This window comes from Haliaeetus leucocephalus, unplaced genomic scaffold, assembly GCF_000737465.1.
Source record: "Haliaeetus leucocephalus isolate CR32 unplaced genomic scaffold, Haliaeetus_leucocephalus-4.0 Scaffold262, whole genome shotgun sequence".
In the NCBI taxonomy this organism is placed as follows: domain Eukaryota; kingdom Metazoa; phylum Chordata; class Aves; order Accipitriformes; family Accipitridae; genus Haliaeetus; species Haliaeetus leucocephalus.
The window spans coordinates 10870289-10894844 of NW_010972698.1; the positions used below are offsets into that span (position 1 = coordinate 10870289).

Here is a 24556-nt window from a genome sequence, read left to right on the forward strand (position 1 = left end):
GGGTGCCCTTCGCTGGTCCCTGGGGGGTGACCGGGCAATGCTGCAGGTGGGGGGGGGGGTGTGCACCCCAAAATATCGTTTCGTGTCTTGCTGGCGGCGTGGGCGCGGTGCAGCGTTAGGGCTAAAAGCAGCACTCGTGCAGCCGGTGGCGCCAATGGACCGCGCTGGGCGAGGGCAATCGGCTGTCGGAGGAGCAAATCGGGAGCAGCAAGAAGAAGAGACGATTTCTCGGCCAAGAAAAAACTCAAGGCGATTGGTGTGGCCTTGAGGTTTGGGCTTTAGCATATCAAACCCTCCAGCTGTTTGCACCCAAACCTGAACCGGACCCCGGGAGGAGGCTGCGCTGGCACCCTGCGGCGCCGGGCTTTGCGAGGGGAGATGCAGAAACGCTCGCACGCAGGTGGTGGAGCGCTGGGAAAGAACGGCCCCCCGGCCCGGCAGGGTTCAACTTCGGCATGCCCCGAACCCCTCTGTAAAAGCGCTTGTTTTCTCTCCCAAATTAACAAGGAAAGCAAGAGAAATGACTGTGTCCCCCTGCAAGGGTGCTAGCAGTGTCGGTGGCTGGGACAGAGCTGGGGTTGCACCCAGAAGGGGTGCTGAGACCTGGTGGGGGAGAAACTCACTGCACTGATGACAGAGAGACCTCTGGCTGCAGCCGGGGTGGCACATGGCACCCGTGTCCCCCCGCGTCACCCCCCCCAGCTGCCGACCATGGCTTTGTCATACCCCCAGGGAGGAAAACTGTGTCAGCTGCTTTTCTCAGGTGCCGGCACTGGATGAGCTCATGCTGGCTGGAACTCGGTTTTGGGGCAAAGTGCCTTTTTCCCCCCCATTCCAGCCCCGTTCCCCCTGTTTTCCCAACAGCGAGTGTGATGGCGGCGGCCCTGCGGGGTGATGGATGCTCACTGGGGGCTGGCAGGAGGAGGAGGAGGAGGAGGCTGACGAGGGGGAGCCCAGACCTGCTACAGCTCCGTGCAAACGTGCTCTGGGTTTTGCAATGTCTCCGTGCAGAGGAGCCGCTGCCGGGCCCCAGCGGCCGTAAATATTTACCCTGGTGACGGGGGGGAGACGGGGAGGGGGGGTGTCTCTGCAGGCAGCGCCCTCCGACGCCACCCAGTTCATGCAGAGCTGCTTCCCCCAGCCCGTCGTGGCCTGGGGACACCCCGCAATATCTGGGGCCATGCTCTTGGAACCTGCCGAGCCAGCTCTGCCCTCGTACCACCACCAAACAAGCCGCCAGCTGCCTGTCCCTCTGTCCGTCTGTCCCACTTTGCCTCTCCCGCGTACAGCCGGGGCTGGGTGGTTGGCTGGAGCGTGACGGCCCGAGTGTTATTATCGAGGTGAGGCAAACACTCCAGCCTCTGAGCAAACATCCCTCCTGCCCGGACCCGCTCGCCTCGCCGCTGCTGATGGATGGGCTTGGGAAGCCCTTGGTCCACCCCCCCACTTTGTGGGACCCCCGTGTTCCATCCAGCTCCGATTTCACCTCCTTCATCCTTTCTCCTGCTTCTAGGAGACCTTTTGCGGCGCTGGACCTCAGCATCCCCCGGTCCCTTAGCAGGGCAAAGCCGTACGGGCGGATGAGTTGTCCGTGTAGTCTGGGGTGGGCGGTGGGAAGGTGGGGTGAAGTCCCCAGGTCTTGGGAGGAGGCACAGAGTTGTGGGCTCGTGTGTGTGTGTGTGAGAGAGTCACACAGGGTCCTGTGGCAAAGGGACATTGGTCCTCTCTCCAGTATGGGCATTGCCCCGCTGTTGAAGAAGACGCTGAGGTCCTGCCGAAAAGGCAGCAGGGGGCTAACCCCTTCCCAGGGGTTGATATCATCATCTCATGAAGATATCATCTCATGAAGCTCTGCATCGTCCCAGCCTGCTCTCCTGTGTAAAGCCCTGAGGGCACTACTTGGCCTTAATTGCTCTAAGCAGCCTCACCTGAGACCTCCACACCACACCTATGCGCCCAGGAGCCCATTTAAGCTCAGCCTGGGGCCTCTAGCTCTTCTCTGAGCTGTTGTAGCTGTTTCAGCCCCACCACAGCTGTGGACCCTGCTGGCTCTCCAGCTTGACCTTGGACCTGCCTCATCCCTGTGAACCTGGCCACTGCCCTGGGCCTGCTGGCTGGGTTGTCGCTCCCATGGGAGTTGCTGGCCCTGACCGTGCCCCACGCGTGGGGACGTGCATCTCATGACGTCCATGGCAAAGCTGCAGACAGCAGTCGGCAAAGCTTCTTGACCCTGAAGCCATGCGGGACCTGTTTTGGGGACAGTAGGGCTGAATCTGGATGACCTTCCCCAGATGACTTTCCCACATGGCCTCCAGTACCTTCCTGATGTCCAACCAACACCACCAAGAAGTCCCCATCAGCCCCTGCTTGTGCCCAGGCCAAGAGCAAGATGAACACCAGGAAAGTCTGTGCCACCCCCGTTCTTGGGGCTAGTGGTGCCTGAGCTTTGGCAAAGCCCCTCAGTGGCCCCAGGGCCACCGGACCCTCTGGTGTGAGGGGGTCACCCAGCACCATGTCCTGTGGGTGGATTCTCCAGTGGCTGGGTGGGGTTGTGCTCATAGCTTGGCTTTTCCCTCGGTGGGTGTCGGAGGGGTTTCCCTGTGGTTGGGGTAGGTCTGGGCTTTGCTATAGCTCTTGCTGTTGCTTTTATTTTTTGGGCATTCCTCTGCCGGCGGGGGTCAGGAAGGGCAGATAGTTAAAACCCCTCTGTATATATTGTGTCTCCCTTGTTCTGCATTTATTTGTGCTTTGTGTGGGGCTGGTGAGACAGACCCTGTTGCAGGACCCCCATGTCCATCCTTGCAGCGCGGGGCCGGAGCAGCCCAGGTGGGAACATGGGGACTGCCCCCCCCCAGTTGTTTTCTGGGTTTGGCAAAGGTCCAAGGCTGGGTTTTTAGGGGGAGGAAGGCAGATATCTTCCCCTTCCTTCCACCCTGCCCTTTGTCCTGGAAACATACCTCAAGCCTCAGGCTCTTCTGCTTCCTCACCGCCCTCCTCCTCTCCTAGGAAAGCCTGGGGTAGCTGCTGAATTTCCCTGCCTGGGGCTGTGATACCTCCCTGTGCTCCAGCACTGCCTGGCTGGGGACACTGGGGGCCTCCCCAGCTCCTTGGGGCTCTTTCCCCATCACCCAGCTGCCCTTTTCCTTGGCCTTTCCTTATGTCACAGCCAGGCTAAAAAATTTAGCAAGCCTAAAATCGCTTCCCCGCCGTGGATAAGCAGTGCCTGCGTGGGGGATTGCAGCCTGCCGGGGGGTCCCTGCTTGGCTGGTGGCATCCCCACCTCCCTGGGGTACGCAATGGGGTGGCCATGCCTTCGTCCCACGGGGTGCGATGCTCGTCCGTCTCCTTGCTCCGGGGTCACCCGAGGTCCCTCTGGCCAGTTTCTTGTCCCTTTCCCGGTCCCGGCTTGCACCAGGCAGGGGGGTGCTGGGGGCCTCTCCTGCCTGCCAGCCCGGCACTGCTCAGACTGGTTTAGCAAGTGGATGGGGCGGCCACTTTTCCTTTGAAGGGCTCCCAGGAAGGATTTGATGGCTGGAAACCTCCCGAGGAGGAGAAAGGAAAAGACAAAAATAGGTGGTTTTGGGTTTCGGTGGGGGAGCGGGGGAGGCCAGGCTGCGGGTTGCTCCAGCAGCTTTGCAGACCTTTGTCTCCTGCTGATGGTGAAAGGCAAGCTGTGTGTGTGTGTGGGGGCTGTCCCCCTTCCCTGGTCAGCGTGTGTCTCCCACAAGGTTTCCGACCAGCGCCGAGGCTGAACCAGGAGCTCCTGGCCCAAATCTGGTGTGGCCTTGCCCCAGGGAGGCAGATTCAGAGAGGACTTGGGGATGTCCACCATGGCACGGCGAGAGGTGGGTGCTCCGGCCACCACTTTGGGGGTGGACGGATGAGTTTGGGGACTGCAACAGGGTGAGGAAAAGCTGCTGCAGGAGGAAAGCAAGGCTCAGTGCCCCCCAGCCAGAGTCTGGGCCCCCTTCTCTGGCCACCACCTCCTTGGTGGGATGTGCTGCGGGACCCCAGCCGGGGATGTGACCAGGGCCATGATGCTGGGCTGTCACCCATGCAGGGTGGCTCCTGGGGCTCCCTTGTGACCCAACCCAGTGGTGACTGGTCCGCACCAACTGGTGAGGTCTGAGGATGGGTGTGAGACCCTGGGGCTCAGCCGGCACTGCTGGGGACTGGCTGGGGGTGCCTCTGGCTGCCAGCAGTGCCTGGGACGGTTTGGGAGGTGGGAGCTGAGATTTATTTCTCAACCTGATGCAGATTTCCTCAAAGTTCAGAGCCTTTCTTGCCTTTTAACTCAAGTCGCTGTAACTCAGCCCAGGGCTTCACCTCCTGGCTCCTGCACCCTCTGCTAGCTGGTGAGAGGAGGACTCGGGTGTCCTTCCTCACCATTCCCATGAACCCTGAGTGCTTGATCCCCACCCAGTGCCGGGAGGGGACATCAGGGTCTGGCTTCCCTGTTCTCCCCCCCCCACTAACCACCATCAAGCCCCATCCCCTCCTTTCCATTGCAAAGAGACTTCAGCTACGGCCCTGGGTTTGAGAGCCCCTTTCAGCTCTGCCATGGACCCTCCTTCATCCTCTTCACAGGGTCTCCTTTCCCCAAACCCCCTTCAGCGTCTCGGTGTCAGCTTTCCCCCGCAGAAAGGGGGATTCTGCACCCAAGGAATGACGGGAGGAAACTGGGTTGTGTAGCCGGGTCATGGGAGAGCTGCCGTTATCGCCATAGCTCGTTTGAGCAAGACACGCTGTCCTCGGTGTTGCGTGGCACGTGGGGACAAAACAAGACCTTAGACCAACGCCGGTCGGGGGACGCCCGGCTCCGCGGGTGCAGGATGGTGGGGCCTCCTTGGAGGCTGCGGCGGGGGCGTACGGAGCAAAGTGCCCGGCGCCGTTGATAGACTCAAGGTCGTTTCCCTTCTCGCGGGGCCGGCGGCAGATAAGGGTGCTGGGGATGGCTTTGGCCCATCTGTGAAACGAAAAGCTGCTCCGCCTTGGGAAATCATTGCCAGGTTGATCGCTGCTGGGCAGGCGCAGCCCGGCGTGCACCCCGCTTCTAGGAGTGGGGTTCATCCAGTCCCCGCTGCTGCGAGGCCACGCTCTGGTGATGGGATGGAGAGAAAAGTGACTCTTGATTTATAAATTTTATCATCGCTAGGTAAAGTTCCAAAACTTCCCAGTTGGTAAATACAAATATTTTCCTGAAAACTTTCTTTTATCTTTATTTATACTTACTCCCAGTGACAATAAATGATGAATAGTATGATGGACTGCTGCATGAAGATGAGTAGGGTTTTTACACCCCACCACCAAATCATCCATGTAAGCAAAAGTAAAAATGTGGACAAATTGCTTCCTGTAATACTGAACAAGTAATACAGACGATAAACACAAGAGAAATGGGCTAAGGCCAATCCCCATAGGAATCTTCCTGAAGCCCGTGACTGTGGGGTGCAACAGCAACGTGAGTTGGTTCTTTTGTACTTTTGTAACAGCAACAAGATTTGCTGTTTGTACAGCTCTGGGGTTTCTTGCAGCGCTGATTTGAGATGCAGCTCCCTGGACAATCCCCATCTAGTAGAGGGGGATGTACAGGTGTATAACCCTTGTAATCCAGGTACCCCAATAGTAACAAAACAACTAGCATTAGGATTAATATTGATAAAAAGCCACAGAGACATTCAACAATGCGCAGGACAACCCTCAGGGCAGTAACCGGGACAATGCCCTGAGGTTCGGGCAAAAAAAATTAGGCCAGGATACTTTATGGGGTTTCCTTGAAAACTGAGAGAAGTCCACCACCGGTCTAGCTTCTGTAGTATTTCTAGGATTGTTGTCCACAAGAAAGCAGCCCCCAGTAACCCTTTTAACAATACAACCAGTCATGGGGACACTTCTGATTTGACTATGATAGGCACACGTTCTATACGTGCAGACCCTCTCTCCTGTTGTGGTACTGCCAAGGATGTCCCTGCGGTACTGTGGGATGCTGTTCCAGAGGCCGGTAAGGATAAACCATTCCTGGATGTTGCAGTGGGCCTTACAAATTTGTTTTGTGACTGGAAACTCCTTCAGGGTGCCCGTTTTACCTTTACCCATGCCCCATTTACTCTGTTGATCGCTGCTTGTAATTCGTCCTTGTTTCTTGCATCTCCCATTTCTTGCTTCAGTTTCTGGAATGCTACCGGATCCAGCACCTGTAAAGAATCTTGAGACCCCAATCCCACTTCTTGTGCCAGAGCATCCTGGTGGATTTGCATTAGCACATCCACCCTGTTTGGGGCAATTCCCTACAGATGGGGGTGGTTGCCCTGGAGGTGGTTGTGGTTGAGGTGGTGCCGGAGGAGGTTCCTTCTTCTTTAGTCCAGTAAGGACCTTTGCTGCATCTTGTATCAGTTGGGTCCTTGCCCCAGTCAATTCCAAGTTTGTGGGACTTATCAGGTACCCATGATCCCTGAGATACTATCTTCTGTCTTGTTTCCATTCCTGAGATAGAATCTTCTTGACGTTGATACAAATTTTTTTGCTGGTTGAAATTGAGGGGCTCACAGCCCTATTATGCCTCCCATCTATAGGCGGTAAGCAACACTCCCAGTGCTTATTACTGCCTTTTCTACAAACCATACCAGACTCAAAAAGATTACATAGGTAGTCAGCACACATGACCAGATGAAGTAATGATGCTTCATATTTATTTTTGATGGCACAAAGTAATGGCAAATAAGTTGCACTTGGTACCTATAAGTGTGCAGATAGCAGTAGGGGCCACCCACTATCTAGTATGGCTAATTTATAATTTTCTTCTAGATGACAAGAAGAAAATTGAGGAATTTTCCAGTCCTTATTAAATTTTGATTCAGGATTGTGATATAGTCCTCCGAAGTCCTTAAGGATGTGTAAGGTGGGCTGATCACTTTTTGGGAGATGGAGATCATCTTCTGTGCAGGGACTTTGAATGACTGCTTCTTCTAGGAGATCTAGATGGAGTTCTTGATCTTCTTCTCCTTGGTCTATGCCAGTGCTCAGGTAAGGATGAAAGAATGGGTGCATTTGGTGGTCTATATGCAGCAGGAGTTCTTATCCAGGTTCCAGAGGAAATTATAAATTCAATTGTCCCCAAATTCTAAGCAAGATAAATGGAATCCAAATTGTCTCCTGAGGCTAATACCTAAATTTGTATCTGAATATTGAATAAGTTCAGCAGCTAGACTTCTGTCAGGTATTAACGCCGATATTTTCTGCCCAAAGTTCTTATATTCATAATAGCATACCAGAGCATTCCTCAAGGCTGTATGATGAGGAGTGTGATGTTGATCATTGTCTAGCTGCTTTCCAAGACGCGCTTCAGTTGTTGTTACCACCTCCTCCAGAGATGGGAAGACGGCACCACAGAGCCAGCCCCACGCCTGCCTTTGCAGGGTGCAACCCTGCTGCCTGTGTCCCTCACACCCCAGGACCCCCACCCTCAGCTGCGAGCATCGAGCTTTCGTTGCGTGGTGGGTTTCAATTTCCACGCGTGGTTGGTTCTGCGAGGCTTGGTGGAGATGTCCCCCATCTCCCTGGCATCACCTACGAGCCCATCCTGTCCCTGGTATCTGCTCCAGCAGCAGCATGGCTTCCCTGGAAAGCAAAGCCACGCGGGGAAGATGCTCCTGGCAAGGCCCAAGCTGTTCCCCCTTGTTTGCTTTTCCAAGGGCTCAACATTTCTGAATGTCCCATCCCACTGCCGCGAGAGCTGAATTTTCCCTTGTTCAGCATGAGCGGCTCCTCGGGAGGACCTCGATGTTGGTCCAAAGTCTCGCATTGATAGAAACCGTTTGTATTCGTTGTGTGTTTATGCTGCTGGAAGCCAGGGTTTGTTAAAACCCGACTGATCCCTATCCCACGCTGCTTTCCCTGTGTTTATTAAGGGCCTCATCCTGCTCAGGGCAAAGTTTTCTTGCAACTAGAGGATGTTTTATGCCAACTCTGTAAAGTTGGTGCCCTCGGGGAAGGTGTTTCCCAAGTGGAGTTTTGGAGCCATCACCCCTTGCCCCGCTCTCTGGGATGCTCAGCCCCCAGCTGATGCTTTTTGGACCCTGGCTTGGATGTGGCATGGGGGAATGCCAGCTGTGAGACACCAAAACTCGCCGGCCATGGCTCCTGGCATCGTTTGAATGATCGTGGACCTGGACCACGTGTGTGGCTGGTGTGAAGTCCCCGTGGCACCCCCGCGCTCACCGGGGTGTCAGCAACCCCATGGGAATAGGCTTTCCCCATTTTTCTGGTCCCCGAGTCCCCTGAAGGTGCTGGGGATGTCCCGGGAGGGGGTGACAGCAGCAGCCCCCCCTGCAAAGGCGCAGCCGAGGTGGGATCCTGCCCAGGAGGCAGCAGAAAGCGGGGAAGGGAGGTCTCGGGGCTGATTTGGGGTGCATGAGCCTGGAGTGGGAGAGAAGACCCTGCGATTGGGCTCTTACTTAGCCTGACACAGTACAGCTCCTGGAGAAGGTGCTGGGGACAGTTGGGGCTGGATGCGTCTGGATGAGAAATGGTTTGGTTTGTTTTTTTCCCCCCAGAAATGTGATTTTTATTCCTGTGTTGCTCTGGCTTTTTACTCTCCTTTTTTCCCCCTCTCTCAAAAAGAGAAACCCAAACACAGTTGTTTGGTTTCTCTGTAGGAGCTGAGCTGGAAAGCACTGTGCCCTCATATCTGCGCCTTTTAAACTTTTCCTTTGTTGTTGTGGTGTTGTTTTTTTCCCCCCAAGGTTTATCCCTTTACCCCTTCACTTAATCTATTTATTTTTGATCCTTCCCTTTTTCTCCTCTGGGAATGAGAAGTGAGAGCAAGCAGCAATCTCCTTGTCTTTAAAAATCAGTTTTCGTGCAAAGTTCAACCGTTCATTGGAAAACGGCATTTTCTCATTAAAAAAAAAAGCTATCGCTTTTAAAAACTAAAACAAACCCCTTGTTTCAGCACAGGGGACTCAATTTAGGAGAGCGTTTCCCTGCTGCGGGTTGTTTTGACCTTTCCCCAGCCACGCAGGTGGGCTCCAGCCCCGGTGGGGGGTCCGGAGTTGGGGTGGCACCGGCGGGACCAAGTCCCTCCGTCCCGGCAAGAGCCGATGCGCCGTGTTGGTGCTGCCCGGGCGCCGTGGTAGAGCATGGCTGACGACGAAGCTCCCGGCCACCCGCTCGCTCCCGGCAGCCTTTTATCTGCCGGTGGCCCGGTGGAGCTGCCGGCGGGGCTATCGGCGGGAGCCTGATTGGCTCGGCACGGCCTCGCCGCCGCTTCCAGGTTGGCGTTCCTCCTCCCGCAGCCCAGGTAAAGCCTTCCCGCGACCCGGCACCTGGCGTCCCAGGATTAGCAACTCGCTCCGGCTCGCCTCTTTTTTCCCTTTCCCCTCCCCTTCCTTTTTTTTTTCCCCCCTCTTTTTTTTTTTTCCTTTATTTTTTTATATTATTTTTAAATAAGAATTGTTTTCCCCCCGGGGGAGTGGGCGCAAGGGGCACGGGAGGAATGAGCAGCGGGCTGGTGCTGCACACCCTGCTCCCCGAGGACGCTTCGGCGTTTACGCCGCTGAAGCCCATCACCATGTCGGGGGAACCCGGCGAAGACACCCCCGTCTTTGAGGACATCAAACCCCCCACCCGGTCCCTGGAAAACCCGCCCGACCTGGCGCAGGTAAGGTGGAGGCCGGCGGTTTGCCGTGGGGCAGCGGGAAGGGGCCAGCTTCGCCCGCTCAGGTGCACAGAGGCTGCTAATGCCTCCTGCAAACGCAAGCGTGGATTTTCACTTAATTCTGCTTTGTTTTTCCGCTCTTTGCTCAAACAACTCCGTCGCTTTGTACGCTCGTGCTTCCCCCTCTGCCGGATTTTCTTTTGGGCGTGTTGGGTTTCATTTTTTTTTTTTTTTTTTTTTCCCCTCCTGCCTTTCTTCGAAACGCCCTGTTGCCTGTTTTGGAGGAGATCCTGGGTCTTGCTCGCTCCCCGCAGCCGGGGCTCGGTCCCTCTCCCCCGGGGCCGGCAGGTGAGGGGGTACCAAGGGGCTCCGTGCCGCCGCCGGCTCGCTGGGAAAGACGTGGGCAACGGGATTGCTGTGTCTGTGTGTGATGGGGGGGCGGGAAATGAGAGGTTATTTTTCTCTTTTATTATATTTATTTTTTCTGCCGCCATGGCGGGGAAGGAATGCTCCTTGAAATTCCCCATCAGCGTCCCCCCCCCGCCGCGTGCGCTGGAGATAAAGACCCGGATAAGCGGCTTTGGGACACTGCTGCATGCGTGCCCCTCTTGCACGCCCACCCCTGTCCGGGGCCGCGGCAGAAGCACGCTCAAGCCCTGCCACCCGTCCCAGGCAAGGGGGCAATGCTCCTCGTTGGTGTTTTGGGTGACGGACCCCTCGTCCCGCCACGAAGAGCCTTCGGCTGCTCTTCCTGGTGGGAAAGGGGGGGGTGAGCCAGGCCTGCTCCCACTCTGCTGCCGCTGTCTCAGCCCCTTTTCCCCCCGGGAGGAATGGGGCGAGCTGGGCCGTGGGGTGCCCAGCACCACCGGCGGCTAATGATTAACCCTGCGCCCCACGTCCCCAGCGCCATTTTGATCGGGGCGGGAGGGCAGCTCCAGCCCCTCGCCCCTCGTCCCCCCGTCGACGTTCCTCTGGGGACTCCCAGGAGGGCATCCCCATGGTGGGCGGCTCTGGTTTGGCACGGGGCAGGGGTTGGGGCTGTGTACTGGCTGCCCGCTTCCCCTCTCCCAGCGGTGCTGGTGTCCCAAGGGCCAGTTATGGGACTCCGTCCTTCAAGAGGGAGGTGGAGAGACGAAAGCAGCGTCTCCATTGCCGTATTTCCATATGACGCCCTGGCGATCCGGCATCCACAGCGGCCGCGAGTGGCGGTTGCAGATGTAGGGGTCAAAATGGGGGGAGAGGGTCATGCAGCCCACTCCTCCTTCCCCTCCGGTGGTCCCGTAACCCTGGGGCTGGCGGAGCCCCTGCACCTCCGTACTGGGTTCGGGTGGGTTATCCGAATTCGGAGGGTTGGGTGGTAGCTCTTCAGAAAGGTGTGGGTTATCTCTGGGGCCCGTCCCCGGTGGGAAAGGGTGGCAGCTCCCTGTTTGGTCTAGAGGGAGGGTGAGGTTTGCTTTCTCTCCACCTTTGTAGCCCCTGCTGCCGGGTGGGATTAGGCAGTGGGGCTGGTGGTCGCCCCACACCTTGGCCGTGGCCGTGGGGGGTGGACGGGCAGCGGTGCCTCCTGGTTTTGGCCAGCCCCGTGCCTCCTCTCATCCTCCTCACAGGGGATGGGGGGATGCGGAGCCCACCCATGGTTGGAAACACCTTCATCCCACAACACCAACCTTGCTGCCCTTCAAAGGGAAGAGGGGTTTCTCACCCCAGTTTGGTCCCTGGGGCAGTGCCACCCCACCACCAGTTTGCTCTGGGGTGGAGGCAGCCGAGGCTGGGCCTTAGGGGTGGCCGATCGGAGAAGTCATCCCTTTGCCATAAGACCATCCTGGGTCCCTTTATGGACAACGGGGTCCCTGGGATGGAGGCTGGAACACTGCAGGGCTGGAGCTGAGTACCAGCTCACCCGTGCTCCGTGTACCACCCGCTCAGCCCCCAACAGCCGCATCGGGACTTCTTGGCAAACCCACCCAGGGTGAAACGTAATGTGTGGCAAAACCCTGACAGCCCAAGGCTGGACCCCACATCTCCAGGGGAGGAGTTTTCCATGTGTTGGCCCCTTTTCTCTCTTAACAAAAGCCAAAAGCTGTGGTCGTTGTAGAAAAGATGCTGTAGAAGCTGCCATAGCTGGAGGGTGGAAAAGCTGGATGGCTGCATGTCTGGGAAACCCTTTGCTCTGGGAGGGTGTTTATCAGAGCAGTTTGACAAGACTCATGGAAAAGGCTATGACCTGTCGGAGCTCCGGCACTGGCTATCGCCCACGGGGCATTTCCCGCTGCTCCAGCTCTCCTGACTTCTGTCTTGCTGATCTCAGGCAAAGAAAGGAGCAAACTCACAGCTAATCCCTTTATCTCGCTGGTTGCAAAGTCGCCCCCCCCCCAACTCCACAAATCGCTTTTCAAACAAGAGTGGAAGGTGGGAGCTATTTGCTGTTGAAAATTTTATTCAATCCGAGTCAGGTGGAAATAGATCCTTGGTGGAGTTTACGATCGGTTTTCTTTGCCTTTTCTCTGCCTTTCCAGCTGCCCTGCCCCAAATTAAAAAAAACAAACAAAAAGAGAAAAGAGGTGAGAAAAGGGCTTGTGAGAGAAAAGCACTTTTCCTTTCTGATTTGAGTCAGATCGGCTAGAAACAGATTTTTCCCCTTTAAATCTCAAGAGGTCGATGCTAGAAGGAAGGTAAAAAATAATAATAAATGAAACCAAAAGCAAGGCATGTTCAGGGAAGCATTTCAGAAGAGGAGACGGTCCCTTTGCGTGGCTGTCAGATACCCCCTGATGAGCAAAGGGGCTGCGGGGGCACCGGGACTCATCTGCTGCTCCCACCTTGCTGCCCTTCACTCTCCAGGTCTGATGAGCCAAAGCAGCTCCTGGGCACCTTGTTGTTACCTGGGGCTGGGAAACCCTCCTGGGATCATCTGCTGCTTGTCAGATGGGTGACTGTGTCCCTTTGGGCTGGGCTTGACTTCACAGTAGATGAGCTACCCCATTGCCAAGTCCTCTAAGCCACCCCATCCCTCCTGAGTCTCCTGGAGGCACCTGTGGCTTTATGCCATGGTCTCCCTTGGGTGTAAGCGTGGTTCTCAGCGGTGCAAGCCCCGATCCCTGCCCTCTTGGGAGAGCTGTCCCTGGGCAGACAGCCACGGTGATGGAAAGTGAGATGGTGAGAACAGACCCAGGTTTCCACGATCCTGGAGCTGTTTCTAGAAGGAAGGTTGCCAGAGTGGTCAGGAAGGAGAAGGCACTTCTCCTGCTCCCTGCCCAACACGTGCAGGACAGGATCTGGCTCCTAATGGACTTTCCTGCAGTTGTGAGGAGCACGAGGTGCTGGTGAGGTGGAAGGGGTAGCTCGCGCTCGTCTCCACGGTTGGGTTTGCTACAATTAAGGGGTGGGGAGAATGGGGGCTATCGGGGGTGTTGGCCCTGCCATCGCCTGCTGGGTGCAATCGCCTGTCCTCGAGGATTTGGGGAAGGCAGCGCCTGTCTCAGTGGGTTGTACCGGCCATGAACTCAGAGCTGCTGTCTGATGTTGGAGGGTCACTTGGGTTTGCAGCAGGGTTGAGTGAGGTCAGGACCTGGCAAAGAAGCTGCTGGGAAGAGTGATGGACAGTCCTTTGTTTTAACCCCTTGCCTACCTGTATCAGGAGCCCCAAGGGCAGTTGTGTTGAGGCCAATGAGCACCCAGTGGGGACAGAGGCTGTCACGGGTGACGAGGAAGATCCTGGTGAACATGGCTGGGAATAGCCCCAACCCAGCTCATCCTTCATTGCCCCACTTTTCTTGGGTGGGCTACGCTGCTGCAAGCTGAGAAATGGGAGCAAATGGCTCCCCGTGTGTCCTCTAACCCCAGTTCCTACCCCACAGCCAGTTTCTCACCCCTGTGCTTGGCACACCTCCCTTCTACCCTGCCCGAGGGCTGGGTGGGGGGCTCACATAGGAAGAAAACAGCTCCAGCATCTGGGAGGTGTTTGAACAGATTAGATGGTATCAGGATGGTGCTGTTCCCCCGAGAACTTTTCCTGGTGCTTCAGATCCTCAGTGCTGCAAATGGCATTTCCCAGACCCTTTCAGCAGAGTGGATGTAGGTGCTGCGGTGTTCCTCTGACTCTATTCTGGCAGGGATTTTGCTTCTGGTATCACAGGAGAAGCTGGGCCAAGTATTTTTAGGTGTGCTCCAGCTTTCTGGACAATGCAGGAGCTGTTTCAATCCTGCTCTGTCCCCATGGGGCCCTGTGTGCTGTGTCCCGCATCTCATGGGTCTAAGCCCCTTTGGCCACATCCTTGTCATGAATGTGGCTGCGCTGGGGTGACGACTAGATGGTGGCTCTCTCCTGGAGCAGGGATGGGTTTTCCTGCTCCCCGGTGGTCCAGCATCTTGCACAGCCTAGTTGGAACCAGGGTGATGGCTCATTCTCGTACAGATGTGGTTTGCATCAGGGCCAGGAAGGATTTCTGCTCCACTTTATTTATTAGTAGAGATGTAGAAGTCTGCAGCACAGCTGTCAAGGAGTGATTCATTTCCTTGGGCTGTCAGGAGTTGCATGCAATGAATGAATTCAGCTTTTCTGCAGGGAAAGGGGAGATGGTAGCTTTGGAGTTTTGCTCTGGGCCTGTCATGAGACATTGACAGCTTGTTGTGGCTGAGGGTAGCAGAGTGTGGGCATTTTTCTTCAGTTTAATGTCACTCCTTGCTTGCTCAGAGGGGACTGAAAATATTGTGTCCTCTCCCGGGGTCCTCCTCAGGAGAAGAAGGTCACGCTGCTGAATGTGGCCCCGCATATGGGGACACCACAGACATGAGCTCAACAGGGTAGTGCCTGTTTTCGAGGCTGTGCCCACGTTTGAGGACAGGCTTTGAGCTCGCGCTGTTGCAACGTGAAGGTATTCCCCTGCCTATCTCTGCCGGATCGTGATGGTGCAAGGGCCCTACGCGGGCTTTGCACCGCCATGTGTCAGACGAGCCGGGATTCACAACATGGCAGGAGCCTTCGGTCCTCGACCATCCTTTACTCCGCCAGCTGAGCAGGGAGCTGAGCTCAGGCCTCTGCCAGGATCCCACACTTACAACTGTGCAAACAGGCGTGGAAATGGAGCAGGCTGGTGTGATCTGCCAAGGACTCAGTGGCTTGGTCCCGTCTTTTTCTTCCTCTCTCTGAGCTGCTCGGTCTGTGTAACGTGCTTTTGTGGGCAGTGTGAAGTCACAGTTCTTCACTCCCGCTTGGGCGGCCGGGATGTTCCGCCCTCTGGGATCCTCCTGGCTTTGCAGAAGGGTTCAAAGATGTCCGTGCGTTCCGCAGAAGTGTGCAAAATTCATTTTGAAAGGGTGCCAGCAGGCTGTGCAGGCTCGAGGGGTGTGCAGAAACAGATTGGTGATACAGAGATGTCAAGTTAAAGGCTGGGCAAGGAAGAACGGGCTCACTCGATCCCTCTCAGCACAAGTCAAGATGGTGGGTTGGCAGCTGGTGCGGCTGAGCCCTGCGTGGCCTCCGGCTAGAGGGATCTCAGGATCTTTTCAGGCTGTTTTGCTTTGGGATCAGCTGGAGCCTGATGCTTTCAGGACCAGCCCGCAGATTTGCAAGTCTGATGGGCTTTCCGTCTGGCAGGTGTCTGCAGGGCCACAGGAAATGAAGCTAGAGTCCCCAGAAAGGATGAATTTGTCCCTCTGCTCTTGTAGGAAGACCCTCAGGGACAGTCCCCAGGCAGGACGCCCGCCCGCCGCAGCCCTGTGTCCGGGGGGTGGTGGTGGTCTCATCGCAGATCAGATCCTGTCGTGGGAGAAGGTCCAAAGTCAGCGTGGAGCTTGCTACTGTGCAGCAGGCTTGGGACAAAACCAGTGTTACCAGTGAGCCAAAGACCGGGAAATTTGGGGGATCTCAGCCACCACGTTTGTCATTTTATTTTTCTTAATCCCCCAAACCCACAGACTTCCCCGTGTGTGGGGGGGTGCGCATGCAAGCGCTGCTGGAAGCAGACAAGGTGTAGGATGAAACGGCTTGGCCGAACTTTGAGCTCTCTGGAGCACAATGGCTTTGTCCGGGTGGTACAAAGACTGATTGTTCTGCTTGGGGGAAGTTTGGCTCGGCAAGGTGGGGAGCGAGAGAAAGGGACAGTGCCGAGAAAGAAAAAGATTACAGGTGTGCTGTTCCTTGTCCTCCTGCGCAGCCCTCGCTGGAGCCTGTTTTCCACTTGCTGACATGGGAGAGGTTGCAAATTAGCTAGAAAAGCATGTTGTGGGGTTGTTTGTTTTTTTTTAAAATTTTTTTTTTGGAACACTGAGAAGGCAGGTATTTAAGGGAGGAAATGAGCAGGGGACTCCGACTCCATAATAAATGCATCGGATTTCCCTTTATCACTCTTCCTGAACGGTGTGGGAAGCAAACACAGTCATCTGAAATTACTCACGAAGGTCTAGGGTAATGCATTTCTGGCCGGTGCATCATCAACTGTGAATTTTCCCCTCTCAAACCTGTTTGGTCAGCTACCTACGCTATTTTGTTCTCTTTCTCTGGTCCAGTGAGTTCTTTTATCTAACCCATCCACTGCAAATAATCACACTTACAACCGTCTTGTTAGCTGAGCCCCTTGATTAGAATATTTGCTTTTCTTGTGCTCCATTGGTGAATTACATGAGTCACAGGGTACAGTTGGTGTTTGGGGATTGGATAACTAATGTTTACAATTCAGATGTTCTCAGAACTTGAGCTAGCATGAAAACTCTCAAAAAAACCCCATGGGCTGTTTACCACATCAAAGAGGTTCAGCCCCTTCCAAGCTCAGATTGAAACTCAAACAAAGAATCTTTCATTAAGTTCAGAAATGCTTGGAGAATTCTTTGAAAATTATTATTTTTTAATTTTTTTTTAATGTGATGGGGACCTTCAAGTTTCCACCAAGGACAGGATTTGCAAGTATTAAAATGCATTTAATGACCTTGCTCTTTGTAGTATTTCCAGTACAAGCAGGAGAAGAGAATGGCAAGAAATTGGTCCCAGTACAGCTGGTCTGAAAACACAGGTACTTATCACTCGCAGGAGAAAACAATATTATCCATCTGTTATATCACGTCTATCATATCTAAGGCAATATGTTTCATGAATCTGAACCCATCCTGGCGAGGGCTGAGATATGTGGGTACCTACTCACCAGCCAATTCAGCCCATCGTTTTAATGCTGCCTGTATAACATTATCATTTTCCATTTTGCTGCTCCTCAAGGACAGTTTAGGGAGCTGAACCCAGGGGTGGCTGAATATAGTTAAATGAAAATCCTTCTTGCAATGAATACAAGGTTTGATGGTGTTTTCTAAAATGTGGAAATGACCCAAGTTTGTTAAATTGAATAGAAAAATTGGGGCATCTCCCCTTCCCAACTGATCATTCAAAATGCTGTCGTTTTAGAACATAATGTTTCATTCTGAGCAACTTTCAATATTTGGTGGTTTTGTGGTTCTGCGTCGTGCTTTTGGGGGAACTCAAAATCAGTAGCTTGGCTGACTGTTTGGTGTTACCTCTGGGACACGACGAGTGTCACAGCCCTTGTGTTTCCCAGGGGCTGGCAAACCCCAGGCTCCAAAATACTCTGGCTGGAGCTTCTCCAGGGCTCGGTGCCTTCTCCACGGGAACTATCAACTACCTGTTACTGGCCTGTGCCATAATCAGTCTCCCTTAATTAACAGCAAGCGGCAATTCATGTCTATACAGGGAAAATATGGAAAGAGAGGGTTTAAGCTGGAGGGAATGGATCTTGAGGAAACTCTTCAAGGCTTTCTGCTCTCAGGCTAACAGAAGGGCTGTCCTAGCAGCACAGATGCTGGGAAAAACATAGGGTAGCATGCACAGCAGAAGGGGCTGCAGCAGGCGGACCTGCTCCAGCATCTGCCTCGGTCCCTGGTTCTGGCAGTATCTTCCTGGCCTTGTACTGTGCCAGGTACCGTGCAAGCTTGGAAGAAAGAAGTTGGCCCAAAGACCTACTCGTTCAAACCCAGTGTTTTCACCTGCCTTAGGGTTTGTTTTGTTTTGTTTTGCTAACTGGTTTGGCGAGGAAGTTGAGGGCCACAAGGACGGTGGGATTTGCTGTCTGTACCTGAAACCTGACCTTGCTTTTCACAGATGTGCATGGGGTATTGGGTCTGCCTTGCATGTTGTACTGGGAAGAACAGGCTTTTTGGCCTGTTTTATCACTTGCTGAATGCCAGGAGGACTTCACAAGCCCCAGCAAGCAGCGGATGACTCGCTCTGCCTTTGTCAGACCCTGCCCTGGGAATGTGCTTCTTTTCTTCTCCTCGGAGGAGGCGAGGTGATGAGTGTGAGCTTTTAGATGGTTTGAGTGAGGCGGAACGAATCCCACCCAAAACCCAGTTGGGGAAGCTCCCTGTGAGCTCTAACAGCCTCTCCCTTGTCACAGTCGGTTCAGGACCTGCGGCACGGATGTGTAACCAGAGGGGAGCTGGAGGTCTCGAGGACAAGCCCAGTGTCCTATGGCTATGCAGTAGTTAGAAACAGGTGGATAAATTTGTCCAGGTCATCCTGGGGAATGGTGACATCTGAGAGCCTCCATCTTCTCAGATTCAGGGCAGAGGGTGTGCTGGAGCAGAGGCTGCAACCAAGAAGGAGAAATGGAGCTGCAGGTGAGCCTGCTTCTAGTTGATGGTACTGGCAGGGGCTGCATAGCTATCCAAATTCAACTTTTGATTGTATGCATGCATAAACTGGGGGAACGCTTGAGCTCCTGCATGTTTTGGCTGGGGCTGAAGTATCTCCAAGGCTCCTGATCTTCCAGGAATTGAAATAACATTGGATTGTTTCATCTTTCCAGAAAAACCATCCAAATGGCTGTACCAGCTCACACCAAAAGTCTATCCAGCTCAGCCTCCTGCCTCCAACAGTGGGTGCCCACTTAGCTTGACGGAAAGCCTCTGGCTGGCTTTGATGGGCTTGACCCCAGCCTTTGCTGAACAAGAGCAGCTCAGAAATAGAAAGCTGCCTTAAGTCCTCATGTCCTCCATTCCCACTCTTAAAGAGAGCTGCCGTCCTGCCAGGGCAGAGCAGGGAGCAATGGGTGAGGAGAGAAAGCTGTCCCCGTTTCCCCACCCGCCTTTGGGCTCCATCCAGTGCCAAGGTTGCGCTCGGTAGTTCTGCAAAAGGGGAAAACCAGTGTGGAGCTGCTCTGATGTCAACCTGGGACCCCCCCCCTCATCTAGACCTGCCTAAGGCCAGATGGGCTGAATGGGCACTGTGTTCAGTAAAGCCTAGAGATGGTGCAGCTGGGCCAGAGCTTTCTCCAAGCTCAGTGTCTCCAAGGTCTACCCTGCTAGTTATTTTTCAGTCCATTTATGGCTTTATTTTTTGAAAAGTTTCTGCTTGCTCTCTTAAAGCCCACTGGAGCCCAGCTGTTCCAAACTGCTCCTCTTCCAGGCACTTGACCTTGGAGTTGGATGAGGGTGTTTCTCCTGGTTTCTTTGGCCTTTGGCATTGCTGATTTCTGTGGCATGATTTCTGTGATAAATAACCAAGGTAGATTGCCTTTGAGTGAGTCTTTATCAGTTGTCAGGGGAAAGGAATAGCAAACAGAGTCAGCAAGTCTGCTGGAAATGTCGCTGCCTACTGGCTCAGCCAGAGGCCAGCCAACCTCCCAGCTGCCCACACCACACTGGTGGTGACTCTTGGCCTCAAGAAAATTCCTTGTTTCTGAGAGGTGATAATTACTTTGGGTAGTTTGAACACAAGGGCAGAAAACAGTATCAGAATAACCCTCCAGAGCAGTGTGGCTCAGCTCCTGGGCCATCCATGAACTCCAGGCAGAAACCCAGAGAAAGGGTATATCTTTGTCCTGCTCCAGGAGCTGCTCTTGTAGGTGGAAAGATGTGCCAGCTTTGAGATGGAAAGCTGGTGGGATAGATCACCTCTAGCAGTCTTCTCCATGGACTCCAGAGAGAGCTTGCACAGAGACTTCAGCTTAGATGCCCACTTTCCTGGTGGCCAAAGCTAGTGAAGAGGAATCTTCCCCCACTGCATGTAACGCAGACACAGCTGAATGCTTTGAGGGCAGCACTGGTTTCTTGGAGTTGCTCCTAACCTCTTTGAGATAGAGCAAGCGGAGGAGTGCAGCCGGGGCCTTCTGCAGCCCAGCACCCACCTACATAAGCACAGAGTTTGGCTCTGCTGCCCGCAACAGTGCTTTCTTATTTACAGCAGCTAAACGTTTGGCCCTGTGTGTACTTGAAAGGAAGAGTCCTAGGGGTTTCTTTGCTAATCCCGTTTTGCAGAGAGTTCCAGAAGACTTGAGGAACAAACAGAAAATAACGTCGATCGAGGTCAATATCAAAACCAAATGATCAGAGAAACAAATATTTACTCAGGTCAATATTTAACTAGGAGACAATAAATGCTGATATTGAACCAAATCTGTATATAAATACAGTCTATTTATAATGTGTGCCTTTAAAGGGGTACTGCCAGGTACTTGCCATGGTTTTTGATTGATGATTATCCTCCCCATTGTTTGCCGATTCCCTTGGAGGCTGGAGTTTCATGCAGGTGCATGTATGAGAAAGAGACTGTACTGCATAATCCCAGGGCCCGGACAACAGGCACAACCGTTGTCCCACGCACGCCCGTGCTCGGGGAGGGTCCCTCGCCCCGAGGAGGGGCCCCCCCTTGCACCTGGAGCAAGTGCCCTGCCGTCTCCCCATCCCTTGAACCTCCACATCACACGGTTGTGCTGCTAGCTGACCTGCACGGGCAAAGCTGGCATTTTGCTTGCACCCCTCTCCCAAAAACTCTTTGCATCGGTGACCAGCACAGCATCGTGGCTAGGGCTGGCTGTGAGCAAGAGCCTGAGACCCAGCTGGGAAGGGGGGGAATGGGCTTGATGCCTCCCAGCATTGCAGAGCAGGATCAGGGGGGAGGGCAAGGGCTAGCACAGGTCTCGAAGCCGCCAAGTACTGAAGAAAGTCGTCCCCCCCCCGCCGCCTGCCCCGAGCCCTTTCCCCCCCAAGCCGCTCCCTCCGCCAACTTTACAAGCTCATTGCCTGTTTAGCAAACATTGATTTCTCTCCTTGTTCTCCGCTGCTGACCGTGTGGTGACAACATCTGATGTTTCTATGGCAGTTTGTTATTTATCAACTTCAGATTAGAAAGCGTTTAATCATGGGAAAGACACGTCCCGCCTCCTGCCTCGACAGCCTGCAGTGCCTAGTGCCCTTCTAATGATGCTCATGGTTAATCGCTGGCGAAATGGCATGGTTGGCTCAAGCACCCTTTTTTTCTGCATCCTCCCAAGAAATGTTTGTCTTGGACTCTGCCTGTATTGATCGATGTCCTGATAATGCCTCACCCTGCCTTTGACAACGTCTGAACGAGGGATAGAGGTCTCCGAGGCAGGAGGTCCCTGCAGGATTTATGAAAATCAGCAGATGGTAGAGGGGGAAGACTCATGTCAGTGGCTATCAGCCACAGGAGAATCCACTCTGGAGGAAGCAGGGCTTCATTGTCTGCTTTCTTCACCGAGCAACTGGCTTGCAGGGCTGGGTTTTTACTGATTTCACAGTGCTGGGTGCTTCACAACATACATCTCTTTCAGAGGCTGCTGAGGTTGTCTTGCCTTCCAGGGAATTTCAATCGCCAGGTCCCAGGTTCGGATGTGCCAGTGCTGAGTGTAACACGGTCCTGCTGGTCCAGTGACACAAACTGGTGTCCAATGGCCTTGTCTGGAGTGAACAAAGTGCTTGTTCTAACCCCTTTCCTTTTCCTGCTTGGTTTTTTTTGGCTTGCTTTTCTGTGGAAAGTTGAAAAGACCCTCCTCCGTGGTCAGAAATAGATACTATGACTTTGAGGAGAAAATACTACAGGAGTTCAGTGCTTTTATTGTATGAAAGGCTATTCTTACTGGCTTTCCCTTCCTGGCCCAACCAAAGATCCCAGTCTGGACACCTCTAAACTCACAGAAGTTTTATTGATGTCTGCTTTGCCTGTATTTCCCCTTTGCTCATTTTTTGCCTGAGCTACTGACCTGTGACTCCTACGACGGCTGCTGGAGCCCTTGTCAATGCAGTTGGTGGAGTCTGGGGCATGCCTGCCGCTAGACCTCGTATCTCATCCTCGTCTCCAGTGACTGCAATGATGGCGTTGCTAGTGACTGTAGGGTAAACTGGGCCACTGAACCCGCCAAAGACCTAGTGGTTCTTCAGCTAGAAGGCCCTGGAGGCTTTCTCCATCAAGTCACGGTGGGTATTTCTTGCAGTATTGAGATGAACTGAGCTCCCTGGCTATGTGATAAGTTCAGTCCTTCTCAAAAAGGCAAGAAAACGGTTAATTCACTGCCTCTGGCTGGCAGACAGGGGGGAAGGGATGGACTGATCATTCCAGGTCATTGCTGTCTCATGTGAGCCCACTGCAGTGTCCTCAGCTGCCCTCTCCAGAGCTGCCCCAGGCAGGGCTGCAGCCAAGGAGTCCGCAGAGACCCAGTGGCTGCGGGGCTTCCTCCTGGTGGGTCCTGCTTTGCCCTCAATTGCTTCCTTTGTATTTGTGCTGCTTACCATGGCAGGTCTTGAATGCAGACGGCTGGCAGAGCAGAGGGTTTTATTGGTCTCCTGGTGTGGTTGATCCCAAAATGAGGGATCCAGCAGCTGGACCACCACTTGCAGGCTCAAGTGTAACCTGCAAAGGAGCTTGGCTGAAGTATGCAGGTGCTTCTGAAGCTGTTTATACCAGTTGATGGAATGGGACACAGCTTTCAACCCCCAAACCCTTGTAACTCTGACCTGGAGCTTTCATGTTTAAGCATCTCCTCATGCTTCCAGGCATGAAGACCACGTGGAGACCAGTGGCTCTCCAGGCATGAAGACCACGTGGAGACCAGTGGCTCTCCAGGCATGGCAGCTTTCAGCATCCCCAGCCTGTTTGGCACCCTTCCTCTCAAGGTCATGTGGCTCTGTGGTCTATCATGGCCTCACAAGGAACATCCTCCATTTAGATGCAATTCCCAGAATATGAACAGCTCAAAAAAATGGGAAAACTGAGTCCATTGAGTTGGTTTTGCTGGTTTTCTGTGAGAAAGAGGGAAGCCTGGGCTGGTTTCTAGCCCTTGCTGGCCTGACTGACCAGGCTGACAATGTGTGCCTGACCCCAAACTAGGAGGGCAAGAAAAGGCTTTACTACAGTCTTGTTGAACTGGAGAAATAGTAGAGGTTAGGGTGGCTGTGGAGGAGAAAATGGGCACACTGGAAGCGAGCAGGCAGCAGCAGCTGCAGAAGGATGTGGAATGAGACTGGGGCACAAGCTGACACTGAACCCACAGAAGGCAGGTACATACTGTTTGGGGATTTGGAGATAACACTTCCCCTTTACTTGGTGCTGGAGGACTGGCCTTGGAAAAAGGATGCAGGTCTGGGTGAGAGATCTGAGAAGAGACTTCAGCCCTCTGCGGAAAGCTGGGGGGAATCGAGGCAGGAGAAGAGAGGTGTGCAGGACATTTGCAAGCATGCTGTAGTGCATATGGGGAATGATAAAGGAGATTTAAGTCCTGGCAAAGTCTTTCCCCCTTGGAGATGGCTAAGCACAGGAATAGGCTAGCTGAAGGGGACTCTGCTGCCAGGGGTGGCTGGGGTACCTGCTCCTGTGCCTGAGGAGGTGGGATTCCCCCAAATCCTCTGTTTGTAGGAGCCTGGCAGTGGTGCGATGCTGAGAGCTTCACCTCAGAGGGGCTGGAGCTAGCTCGTGGTGCTGCCACACTTCTGCTGGGAAGCATGGTCCGTCCGAGCCCTGGTGGCACGGCTGAGGCTCTTCCCGGGAAACCTTCTCGTATCCTTGCTCTTGCAGATGCCATGGCCTGTGGGACGGGGAGCTTGTTAGCTGTTGGGTGGAAGAGAGGAGTTGTGCCTGAGGCCCTGAGCATGGTGTCTCCTGGCTATCGGAGCACCTCGTGGTGGGTGCCTGTTCCAGGGTGGGTGTGCTGGGGCTTGGCACAGCCCCAGCCCCAGGTCTGCACCAAAAAAAACCCCTCATGCATGACTTGAGTGAGTGAGCGTTGTGGGCTCAGCCCTTGATCCCTGCTCCGGTGGTTTCCAGCCCGTTCCCAGGACACGGCACAAACGTTTCTGCCTACCCTAAAGTAGCCTTTGTAGATGGGAGCCCCATGGGAACTGGGACAACTTACTGGTTTGACTAGGCTGGAAATCTCTGAAGGTCTTTGCGCCGTGCCTCAAAGCCTCCTCTGGAAAGCTCTGTATTTCTCAGCTATCTTTTCTTTCCCCGTGAGAAGCCCAGAGTTCCCCAAACCTTGCAGCCAGGCCGAGCTGCTGCCCAGATTCACCAAGTGGCCGTCCTCCTTGGGCAAGCTCCGACCGCCGTGCCAGATCCCGCTCTGCCTCTCGGCGAGGATTAAGACTTAAAAGCAGGAGGGGACTGGCTGGGTGAGCTGGGAACCGAGTCCCTTGCTCATCCCCGCAGCGGGCTGCTCTGTCCCTCCTCCCACCCTGCTCCGGGACAGGAAAAACAGACCAAAAAAAAAAAAAAAAAAAAAAAAAACCCAAAACCCCTGTTCCTGGAGGCGAAGCCCGGATTTGGGAGCCTGTGGGAGCGGGTGGTTCCCCCTGTGCTATGGTGGGGGACCGAGGGGATCCCCCCCCAGACCACAGGGCTGGATCAAACACGGCTCCTGCCCAGCCCTGCCTAGGGTGGGGCTGGCCCCGCCCACAACAGGACACCGCCCCACCCACTTCAGGGCTGGCCCCGCCCCCTTTCCTGCTGGTCCTCCCGGCCAGCAGGGGGTGACACGGCGGCAGGCGGCGCTCCGGCGTGCCGTGCTGTTGGTTCGCCTCCATGTCAGGGTGGTGGTGATGGCGGCGGGGAGCTGACGGCTGACAGGGTGGGTGGCTTGAGGCCCTGGGGGGGCTGTGAGGGGCTGGGGA

At 54.4% G+C, this 24556-nt stretch overlaps 1 protein-coding gene across 1 annotated transcript in view; it reads left to right on the forward strand.

The window, feature by feature from the left end:
* The window catches only part of KLF8 (Kruppel-like factor 8), a 37124-nt gene that overhangs the window by 2160 nt on the left and 10408 nt on the right, over positions 1-24556 (forward strand). The gene's annotated exons all lie outside the window — the stretch shown is intronic.